The sequence below is a fragment of the Macaca mulatta genome, chromosome 3, assembly GCF_049350105.2.
Source record: "Macaca mulatta isolate MMU2019108-1 chromosome 3, T2T-MMU8v2.0, whole genome shotgun sequence".
Lineage (NCBI taxonomy): Eukaryota > Metazoa > Chordata > Mammalia > Primates > Cercopithecidae > Macaca > Macaca mulatta.
Window position 1 is genome coordinate 121,304,917 of NC_133408.1, and position 12,257 is coordinate 121,317,173.

Below are 12,257 nucleotides of genomic sequence, written 5' to 3' on the forward strand. Positions count from 1 at the left end.
ACTGGGGAGGCTGAGGCAGGAGAATTGCTTGAACCTGGGAGGCAGAGGTTGCAGTAAGCCAAGATCGCACCACTGTACTCCAGCCTGGGTAACAGAGCAAGACTCCATCTTCAAAAAAAGAAAAACCTGTGTGTGATAATTATGCAACAGAGCAGAAATGTTATTATCCCAGAAAGAAAAACTTCATAATATAAAATGATACTAATTTATGTTATAGTTAGGCAAAAATGGCATTATGTTGCCAACTGAAATGAAGTGGGGGATAGGAGAGAATGTGCTTGTGAGAAGTATGTGTTCTAATTTCATCATGTAAGTAACTCAGTTGTCATTTTTTTAAAAAAAATGCTTAACTACAAAAATCTTCACAAATGCATAAAACAAAACAAAAAAAAAACTCACATACCTGTCATACAGATTCAATTATAATAAAAATTTTGGCATATTTACTTTATTCTTTCTTCAAATGATTATAGTATTTTAATGCAAATCTTAGACATAAAGTCATCTCATTTCTACATACTTTTGTAAACCTCTCTGAAAATATCAACATTTTCTTAAAAGCTACAATGTCATTACTAAATGCCTAACAAATTAACAATAATTATTTGGAATCATCTAACCCAGAGTCTGTAATCAAATTTCCCTTCTGTAATCAAACTGTCTCAATTAGCACACACAACTTTTCGCAGTTGGTTTGTTCAAATCAGAATCCAAATAGTATTCATGTTCACAGATAAAATGAAAAAATAACACTTTGTATAATAGCTATTAAACATAAAAACCTCAATGAAACACACATTTCTATTTAAAAGAAAGCTAATTATCAAACCTGGCTCAAGATACACAACCTAACAGACAACCACAGAAAAAATAAAATATGTTGTCAAAGAGCCAGACTTCAAAAAGGTCCAGACTTTCCTGAAGTCTCTCAATCTTTCAAAAAAACAATTTTTGGACTACATAAATCATTCCAGAAAATTAAGGAGCAGAAATTAACCAATTCTTCTTTAATATAAAAGTTTGATGACATTATCTAACAGAACCCAAAGAACAGCATAGAAAACTTCAGTCTGATTTCACTCCAAACTATTACATTATTAAAGAGAATGCTGTGCAATTAGTAGTAGTTACCGTAAGTTGGGTCTTTTGGCAGTAAGCTCTAGGATGATGCACTTGTGTCAAAGTGATTTATTAGAAAGTATTCTGTGGAAAAACTTGTAGGGAAATACGACAGGAAAGGGAAGGAAGCTAAGCAAGGGTAAGACACCAAGGAAGGTCCCATAGAGGGTAATTTTAGCTCAGTCCCTCAGGGTAGCTCTGGTGTTAATGTAGGTCACACCTCAGAGTTTATTCATATCATTAGTCATTGGTTAAGGGCTGTCCTCAGGAAGCAACATTTCCAGACACTTCCACAGCAGGTACATTGGCAAAACAGGCTCTGGCATGGTGAGACCGGCCTTGCAACAAGCCTTAGGAGCTAGATGTTGAGACTCAACACACACTAGGAGTCTGAGAGCAGGAAGGAAACACAGGCCTATAGAGAGAGCACTGGCATCATCTGCTACAGTAATTTTAGGATACGGAAAGTTAAAAACCACTTTGTTTGGATTTGCATTATGGAACTCCTAAGAGGTTGAGCAACATATCACTCCAGTTGGATCATCCTACAGTTAAAAACCACTGGTAATTAGTCCCAACAACTTTTACAGATATTTCAATTAGTTTTTTATTAGCTAGTCTAAATTATCAACACCGGTTAAGAATCACCAGACATTTTAAGGAACGGCTCTGATAAGAAAGAAAAAGACAAACACAGTCACATTTAAATCAACTTGGTAGACAAAGATTATGCAATGAGATGAAAACTTAAACAAAATACCACCATTAATATCTTGAGAGAAAAGATGCCACGCCATTGCATTCATGAAGAACACGATATCAGTTTTTAAATATCAGAAGACAAAAGACTCCTAAAAATTAAAATATAAGAAAATTGAAAACCTCAAATAGAACAGCTGTAAATCAGATAAAGAAATCTACCTGAAAGTAAGCAACGTTAAAAGACAAGAAAGACAAGGTGATGGAAAATAAAAAAAATTGTGAAAACGAAAGATCACTTTAGAGGTCCAGATAAAAGAGAAGAGGAAATTATTAACTCACTATTTCAAAGACATTTACATTTTCACACTGAAAGGATCCAATGATACCCAGCACAGTAAATAAAAACAGACCCATAAAGACATATCATGAAATCTCAGAACGGGTGGGTCAAAGAAGCCATCCTGCAAACTTTGACAGAGGAACAAAAGGTCACATACAAGAGACCAGAAAATAAGTGGTTCTGGACTTTTGCACAACATTGAAAGCTAAAAAGCAGTAGAGAAACTCCTTTGAAATTGTGAGGAAAAATAATTTTCAACCTATAATTTTATACCCAAACTATCCAATAAGTGTGAGGGAAGAATAAAGATACTTTTGGGCCAGGCGCGGTGGCTCATGCCTGTAATCCTAGCACTTTGGGAGGCCAATGCAGGCGGATCACAAGGTCAAGAGATCAAGACCATCCTGGCCAACATTGTGAAACCCTGTCTCTACTAAAAATACAAAAATTAGCTGGGTGTGGTGGCGCATGCCTGTAGTCCCAGCTACTGGGGAGGGTGAGGCAGAAGAATCGTTTGAACCCAGGAGGTGGAGGTTGCAGTGAGCCGAGATCTCACCACTGCACTCCAGCCTGATGACAGAGCGAGACTCCGTCTCAAAAAAAAAAAAAAAAAAAAAAAGAGAATAAAGATACTTTAAAGACATGACAGATTTTGTTTAGGTCAATGCTCAGCATATACTATATTTTAAAGCACCAGTAGGACACTGATGTAGAAATGTTGAGCAAGCTGCTGGAGATACAGGTCTGGAGACTGGGAGAAGTTTCAGAATTGGTCACCTGTATATTTAAATTACCAATTAAAAAGAACAGTCAAATCTAAAATATAATACAGCAAAAAAAAACAGGTAACACTGAGTAATTATTCATTGCAAAGGATATTCTTCGAAGTGCTTTAATTTACCATAACTTTCCACAACCCTATGCTGGCTAACAGAGTTGTGTAAATTCCTATTAATTTTAATTGCTTGCTATATGGCCTGCTTCTATAAAAAAACTCAAAAGACAAGATTCTCTTTAGCACACTCCCGTCTTCTTACTCAGCCACTCAACTCTTAATCTAAGAAAATCTTAATAAAAAATAAAAAGCATTCATGAGCAGTGAGTGCCTGTACATAATAAGCTTCCAAGTATGTGCTAAATGAAAAAGATTTAATACCCCAATCAGAATCAATACAAGGTAAAATTATGTAAATTAAGATATACCCACTAAGTAGATTATACAACTGCTAAATTTTTGAAGATTACATTTTATGAAAACGTAAGTGAACACAAATATTTTATATACAATAATTTTATATACAATTTTATACAAAATTTTATAGACAATATTATTCCAATTATGTACTTAAAAAAGTGATACTAAAAAAAGACTAGAAGAAAATTAACCAAAATATTTAAAATGCTTCTAATATTTCAATTGGATAAGCGCCAATTAAGATTATTTTTCTAAATTGAGTTTAATGAGTATGTATTTCCTGAGCAGCACTCAAAAATTAATCTTAGGATCCCTTTAAACTCTTAGTGAGGACCTCCAAATAGTTTTTATTTATGTAGGTTTTATCTATTGACTCAGATTTTTATTAGAAATTGAAACTGAAAAACTTTTAAGGCTTTATTTTTTTCAGAGTAGTTTTAGATTCACAACAAAACTGAGAGGAAGGAGAACAGAGATTTCCCAATACTCTCTGCCCCAACATATGCCTAGCTTCCTGTATCAACATTCCTCACCAGAGGGTACATTTGTTACAACTGATAAAGCTACACTGACCCATCACCCAAAGTCTACAGTTTAGATTAGGGTTCACTTTTGGTGGTGGTGTACATTCTATGGGTTTGGACAAATGTACAGTGACACATATCTGTCATTACAGTATCACAGAATATTTTCATTCCCCTAAAAGCTTATGTGTAAACTATTCAAAATAGTAAAGTTAAACCCTCTACCTGTTAACACAAATAATGTATTTTATGAAAAATAACTATTTCCGTTTAAAATGAGAAAAGTGGCACTGCTTTAAATGTCTACAAATCTTAGTAACTGGCTTAATAGAAAACAGCTGGATCTTGAATTCCATATCTCCTTCTGCATTTAATTTGTTGCAATGTCATATACCATGTAGCTTCTTAAAAACGTGACTGTACACTTGTGACAGAATGAAAGAGAAATGCAAATAACATCTTGGTATCAGTCTAGTTTTGATTTTATGGACCTCCTGAAAAGGTCTGAGATCTCAGTTTCCCCAGACCATACTTTGAGAATTGATGCATTATTTTGACCAAAATTTTCTTCCTCCAAAAATATTGCATGGTGGCTGGTAGCCTGCTTGACTATGAAATAAAGAGGATGGAGGCTTGAGAGTTCTCTGATTTCTGGGTGACTAGAACTCAAACGGGAACAGGCTATATTCAATCTTCATTTTCTGTACAATGAAAGACAATGTTTAAAGCAGGGAAGCAAAGCTTTCAGTGCTCTTTCCACTTGGTTCAGGTTCAATTCACTTTAAGTATAACCAGATTTGGAAATCCCAGTCTGAGTGTTACCTACTAAGGAGTATCCACAAAAGGAAACCTGTATGGCATTCTTTTCCTTCCTCCCTCACTTCATTTTGATATCATCAAGTAGTATAACACTAACTTTGGGTATCATAGAAAACATTGAGGATGCACAAAATATTTGTGTACTCATAGAAGAGTAACACAGAGTCATTCTTACAGTTTGATCTTTGAACCTAAAATTGGTGGGAACATTCTTTAAAAACAGAAACACGGGGCCAGGCACGGTGGCTCACGCCTGTAATCCCAGCTCTTTGGGAGGCTGAGGCTAGTGGCGGATCACGAGGGTCAGGAGATGGAGACCATCCTGGCTAACACAGTGAAACCCAATCTCTGCTAAAAAAAAAAAAAAAAAAAATACAAAAAATTAGCTGGGTGTGGTGGCGGGCACCTGTAGTCCCAGCTACTCGGGAGGCTGAGGCAGGAGAATGGCATGAACCCAGGAGGTGGAGCTTGCAGTGAGCCAAGATCACACCACTGCACTCCAGCCCTGGCAACAGGGCAAGACTCTGTCTCAAAAAAAAAAAAAAAAAATAGAAACATGGTTTGAGATTTACATCAATTTGATTTTAAACCCAATTACAAGGTTTTATGTAATCTTTGGAAGGTGCTACCAAATGAGTACCTTTCCAAGTGTTAAATATTGTACTAGGAGCCAAAGACACAGTCACTAGCACATCTACTGTTTCAGTGTAAACTCTCAGAAGGCAAAACAAAGCAAAATAGACTATCTTACCTCTCAGGGTTGCTATGATTCTTTTTATGAGGCACTAGTGCAATACACAATAACTAGCTTGTAATAAGGGGGCAAAGCAGCTCACCTTATTCATTCCCCACCCCCAAATCTAGTAGCTCTCCGTTGTTCTATTTTAACCACTCTGATGACACTTTTCTCCTTCCATTATTTGATCATTTTTCACTGGGCCAATAACTTTTACTACTCTCTGCCAACAACCCCATAGACTTCACCTAACAGTCTTGTTTTAAAAATATAGTACTTTCCAATTCCATAAAATTAAATCCAACTGCTTAACTTGGCACACAGGGTCTAGCTCTAGTTCACCTTTCTGCCATTTTATTTCTGACATTCCCTATCCCTAAGCCTATACTGAGCCTTTCTCCAAGCCTTCCATGGCCTTTTATATAGATGACTTTGACCATTTTAATCTTTATGACTGGAGTGCCTGGACTGATTTTGTCTACTCCATAGACCTGTAACTAACTTTTAAAGGTTATCTTAGTTTCAGCATTTTCCACTGCTCCCATTCCCTAACTCCATGGTCAAACTATAATACTATCCCATCAACTTTTTCATGATTCCTTCATTTACACCTTTACGTATACTCATCAGTAAAGCTCCCCCAAAATGGCAGCTATGGGTTCATGTATCTTTCTCTCGCCAGTACCTAGCATACTGCTCAGCTTGCAAAAGCCATCTAGTTTTTTGGAGCAGGGAGGGGAGAGCTACAGTCGAAATGATTTTTCTAAATTGGTATCTATGCTGCCTGATTTAGTAAAGAACTGTTTCTGGGCCAGGCATAGTGGCTCATGCCTGAAATCCCAGAATTTTAGGAGGCTCTTTTGAGCTCAGGACAAGACTGCAATGAACTATGATTGTACCACTGCACTCCAGCCTGGGCAACAGAGTAAGACTCTGCTTCTTTAAATAAATACACAAAAACAAAAGAACTGCTTCTGTTGTATTTCATGCCTACACCTCTAAAGTTTTCAATAGTTTTCTCAAAGCTTTTAAAGAAGTTTCTATCTTATTAAAACAAAAAGGAATAAAAATGAAATAATTATCAGTGAATAAAGCATGTGCCCACATAATCATTAAGACTTTAACCACTGCCAGGTGCAGGTGGCATGTGCCTGTAGTCTCAGCTACTTAGGAGGTTGAGGCAGGAGGATCCCTTGTGAATGACCACTACACTGCAGCCTGGGTGATGTAGCAAGACCATGTCTCTTTAAAAAAATGGTGGTGGGGGCCGGGCGCGGTGGCTCACGCCTGTAATCCCAGCACTTTGGGAGGCCGAGGCGGGCGGATCACAAGGTCAGGAGATCGAGACCACGGTGAAACCCCGTCTCTACTAAAAATACAAAAAATTAGCCGGGCGCGGTTGTGGGCGCCTGTAGTCCCAGCTACTCGGGAGGCTGAGGCAGGAGAATGGCGTGAACCCGGGAGGCGGAGCTTGCAGTGAGCCGAGATCGCGCCACTGCACTCCAGCCTGGGCGACAGAGGGAGACTCCCTCTCAAAAAAAAAAAAAAAAAAAAAAAAAAAAAAGGTGGTGGGTAGGGGAATTCCCTCTCTCAGCTTTGGAGCACCCCCCACCCCCGCTACCCCAGCTTCCCGGGTCTGTATGGGGGAGCTTCTTCCTTCTACCTTCTTTCTGGCCTATTAAACTCTCCACTCCTTAAAACCACTCCATGTGTGTCCATGTCATTTTATCTAAAACAGTATGAGTACCAAGAACCCTGGTGTTCCTTCACTCATCAGAGCTGTTATCATTTTGGTGCATTGGCCCCTAAAAGAAATTCATTCATCAGATTGGTGAGTACGCAGCGGATTTCAACTTTAAATCTGTCCTATAATCTCAATGCTTTCTTCCATCTACCCTGTCGCCAAACTTTCTCTTTTTATCCGCAGTCTCTTACCCTCTGTGTGTGTGTCTACTGTGCAGGAATCCTTACAGTTTAGGGAAGAAATGTCTGTTAGAAAAGATGGAGAATCACAGCAGGCAGTAGTAACTCAGTAACTCTCTCTCCGGTTTCTCTGGTAGAAATCAAGCTCTAGGACTCTTTTGAGAACAGAAGTTTCTGCTTTTAAGTTAGGAGTAAAATGTCTTCCACAGCCAGATTTTAGTCCTGATATTGTCCTATTAGTGGGAAAATGGCCATTCCAATTCCTACTTTTTTTTAAGGCATCTATTCTGTCCCAGTTAACATAGTACTTAATTAGTAAGGGAAGTTTAAGTTCCGAAGTTAACCAGAACTGTTTTCTTTTAAGTGTAAATGCTTTAGCACAGGCCGTAATAGCAGGCAATCTATAGCACACTGCCCCCATTAAAGGAGCCTTGCCCAAAGGCTACAGTCTCTCCAGATCGTTTTTTTTTGTGGGGGGGGATCCAGGCAAATCACACTGGTTCGAGGAAGTCAAAGGGAAATCACACAAGGCGGATAAGCTAAGGCTGCTTGGGTACACGTGGTTAGCCCCATCACTTAGTTCATCCGGATCCACGGCCTGGAGGACCACACCTACAACCATAGGGGAGCACATTTAAGAAAGTGCCGGAATCCAGAAACCGGGGAGGTAAGATATTCAGAGGATACTCCCTGTCTTCTCCTCCACTCTGGGTCATACAGAAAGGAAGGAAACTAAGAAAACGTTTTTATTCTTGCTTCTTTTTCTAACTGGGTAATAAATTATCTTCAGCTTGCACCCCTCTGGAGTGCACTCTGAAACACTGGAACTTCCTTAACCTCAGAACTTGAAAGAAAGCAACTCATTTTCTTTTGCACAACAGCATGGCATTTCTACTAAACCTCTGCAAGTGTTTTAAGATCAACTCAGATCTTTTAGCAACCATATTGGGCAAGCCCAGGGAAAACAGTTACCCAAAATTAAAAAAAAGTAACTTTCAGGGAAATCATCTGAGGGTCCCCCTTATTTGGGGCACCTTCAAGTTCCCTGCTCATTGCAGGACTTTACACAAATAAAAGGAGATTTAGACTGATTTTCTAACAACCCTACTAGGTATACAGAAGCTTTCCAAAATTTAACTCAGGTATTTAACCTCACACGGGAGGATGTTATTGTCTGGACATGGGGGAGAGGACAAAGACGACTAAGATGGCGCATTTCCAGGTTCTTTATCACCAACTTACGCATAGGAAAATGTAGCCCGCGCCCCGGAAAAATGCAGACCAACTGCGTAGGCGCAACGTGACGTCCGAAGGAGGAAACCGAAACCTACCTGGCCGTGCCTAGGGAATGCCCCCGACACGCCGGTGTCCCGCCTACTGCCCTCCCACTCCCAGGCCCTAGACATAAAAAGCCGCTCCCAGCAGACGTCCGGCGCGAACTTCCTCGGCCCCTCCTCATATGTGGACCTAGGAACCTCACCCGAGAACGCAGGAGCGACTTCCTCAGCCTCCACCGCCGGAGCGACTTTCTCAGCCTCCACCGCCAGAGCGACTTTCTCAGCCTCCACTGCGGGAGACCAGTGAACCTTGCCCTTTCCTCCTTCACACTGGCTAGCTGATAAAGCTTTTTTTTTTACCTTACCTACTTGCCTCATCTCTGGTGCCTGCTCCAGTGGTCGCATAAAACAAATCAGTTATGTTGCTGCTAAGTCAAGCCCTCACTGCGGCTAAAACAGGCAGCTCTGCAAGCAGAAGAGAATTTTGGAGATAAGCAATGTATCTCCCATAGTACGCCAAAAGGGAAAAGAAAAAATAGGGAAGGCAAAGAAATAGAGGAAACACCATTCTCAATAGGAAGAGAGGCAATACTTCTTGAAAACCCTAACTGGAATTCCTTTCTAGTTTTTCCTTTTTTCATGGTTTAACATGGCTTCTGTCTCTTTCATAATGTTCTTCCAACCTGAAAAAGGTTAATTTTCCAAACCTTAAAACGCTTGGCTTAAAGTTAAGCTCGGGGGAAGGGAACCCAGAAGCCTGATATGCCAGCAAAAGCGTAAAAATGTCTTACCAACTGGGCTTTTGGCTTTTCTCTCCCTGTGCAAACTGGCAAAAGGGATAATAAGGATCATTGTTTATATTCTCTGTAAATTTATAATTAATGAAGAAGGATTTGTGAGGTTGGTCTTATGCTATAAACAACGTGGTGTGCTTTGCATGTCTTTCTGTATGGTTCTGTCAAAGAAAGGGTACCTTAGGTTAGGATGCAGGCCCAGGACTCCATAAGCCTGCTGTTCAAGCCAGCCCGTAGCAAGCTTGGTTACAGCCTCCATCTCATTTCATGTCCTTGGGAACATGATCTGCAACCGCGTGGCAACACTTTGTTTTAGTCTTCACCATTTCACAATGGTGGCTGTCTTCTTGTGCTAAGTCAGTTCCTGGGTGAGGGCCACAAAATCAGATAATCCAGTTAGTCAATCAGGATGGTACCAGCTGATCCATCAAGGGCAGGGTTTACAAAATATCTTAAGCCTGACCTTGAGAGCAGTTTAGGGAAGGTCAAAATCTTGTAGCTTCCAGCTGCATGGCTCCTGGGCCATGGTTTCTAATATTGTGGTTAGTTTCCGGTCTGGTCCCCAGGCAAGAGGGAAGTATATCATGGGAGGCGGCTATTATCAGCTATTATCATCTTTGTTTTTGACTGTAGAATGTAAACTCAGCTCCTCCCAAAGTTTGTTTGGCCTACCCTGAGGGATGGGCAAGGACAGCTTGGGGGCTGGAAACAAAACGGAGTTGTTTGGGTTGGATCTCTTTCACTGTCTCAATCACAATTTTGAAAATACTTTGTACACACTCAGTTGAGTCAAAACCTGATTAAGGCTTGCTGGTTTCACCGTGAGTTTACTTTCAAAAGTTCTAAAGCCGAAAATCTTAAATGCTTGGCATGGCTAAAGTCAAGTAACAGGGGATTTAAAAGGATTTCCTTAAAGAGTGCTCAGTTTAATTAAAAGTGGATATTCAAGTTATAGGTATATTTAAAAGGCTTTTATGTTTTTCTCTTCTTGGATCCTGCTTTTCTGGAAAAAGGCTCTCCTCTTCTCAGTCGACTGAATTATTTTTCTCCATTTTTTGTCTTACCACTCTTAATGCATGCATGAGAAGTCCTAAAGTTCTGGAAAAAGGCTCTCCTCTTCTCAGTCGACTGAATTATTTTTCTCCATTTTTTGTCTTACCACTCTTAATGCATGCATGAGAGGTCCTAAGATAACTTTTGGTAGCATGGAACTTCTTGGGAAAAACGAGATGCCACAGACCCCGTTTTGGGAAAAAAAAAAACCCGTTTCTTTCCTCATGAAATCCCAGGAATTAAAAGGAGATGGATCCCTCTCAAAATCAAAGGCTCTATTCTGTTTTGCACTGTGTTATCTATTGTGTTTTAAGTATGGGGGGGGTATCAAATTACTTCACATTATGAAAAGCTTTGGTGTGTAATAACTAGGTAGAAAACACACTGTAAGGGATGGCTAATAGTAGTTATAAATTAGAAAAGTATGCTCTTGGCCACCTGGAAGATAAGGAAACATCCTCACCCCGCACTGGGAGATGAGACTCCCCTCAGGGATGGACTGATTACAAAATAAGCCAATTGGCTTTGGGTTGCCTTGCAATGAAATGCATGGTAGAAGCACTACAGTGTCTTCTCCCATTATATTTATATGTTCTTTTCATAAATTAAGCACTGAAATAAAAGCATAGCAAGAAGGTCTTAAGGCACAATCCACCCTTTAGTAAAAAGGTTGTGAAAGGTTTGTAAGATTTTTACTTCATGGTCAAATTGGTTAAAATTAGATGAAATAATCTATAAGGTTTCATTTAACCTAATTGGGGTTAACATCAATAAACTAATGCAATTGTAAAATTTGGCTTTAAACAAAATTTTCATCTCATAGTAAAGACTAATGAAAGGTTTTTGCCTTTTAAGTCATCATTTTGGCAAAATAATTTATGCCAATCTGGAAATTGTCCTTACTGATGCCTGGCTTTCTGGATGGCTCAGAGGGCCCCTGAAACATTCAAAGAAAAGGTAGACAGGATTATTTGACACGTTTAGTTACATAAGATTGCCAAGATGATGTCCAATCTTCTTTACATTATATTTCGGTAAATAATACTAATACACGTTCCAAACTTGTATGGGATTTCTAAAATTCTAATGCCCAAGTATATGCTATCAATCACAATTAAGGGTAAAGTTACTGTAAACCATGGAAATAAATAAATTAATCAGTCATGTTTTTAACTGTAGCTATCCTGAAAATTTTGTCATTTGCAGACAATTGTTGTCTTGCTTTGTTCCTTCTCAAAAGATGGTTTATAATCAAGCTATATTAAGGACATTAACAGGTGTTCTCAAATGCCGGTTTTTAATAGCTTTGAAGATTGTAACACTGAAATTGAGAAAGAAGGTATGGGACTTCTAAAGAACTGACATGTTCACAAATATCAAGCAAAACAAGAGTTAACTAAGTGGATTGCACTTAAAAAGTTTAAGCAACTTTTTAACTTTTGCTAGGAATATTGTTGATCCTTGTTTTGTTTTTCAGAGTCAAGGAAACTTAAACTATTTACGGCCTTTAATAATTGAGTAAGGTATACTACTATAACAAAATTTGGAGCAAGTTTGTAAGGTCCTCTGAGCTGGCTGCACCATGGTCAAGCCATCGTGATATTCCCCCGCCTTTGTGATAATGTACTTTGTGATATTCCCTGTCCTTGTGAATGTACTTTGTTACATTCCTCCCTGCCCTTATGACAATACACCCTCCGGCCCTTGTGAATGTACTCTGTAACATTCCTTCCTGCCCTTGTGAATGTACTTTGTAACATCCTCCCCGCCCTTGA

At 39.2% G+C, this 12,257-nt stretch overlaps 1 protein-coding gene across 8 annotated transcripts in view; it reads right to left on the minus strand.

Moving 5' to 3' along the window:
• The window catches only part of C1GALT1 (core 1 synthase, glycoprotein-N-acetylgalactosamine 3-beta-galactosyltransferase 1), an 84,468-nt gene that overhangs the window by 26,629 nt on the left and 45,582 nt on the right, over positions 1-12,257 (minus strand). For 3 of the 8 annotated variants that reach the window (XM_015134031.3, XM_077997023.1, XM_077997024.1), the window contains one exon: positions 9,609-9,793. The exons of the other annotated variants lie outside the window; for them this stretch is intronic. The gene's annotated coding sequence lies outside the window, so the exon portion shown is untranslated. The remainder of the gene's footprint in view (positions 1-9,608; positions 9,794-12,257) is intronic. 8 annotated transcript variants of the gene reach the window in all.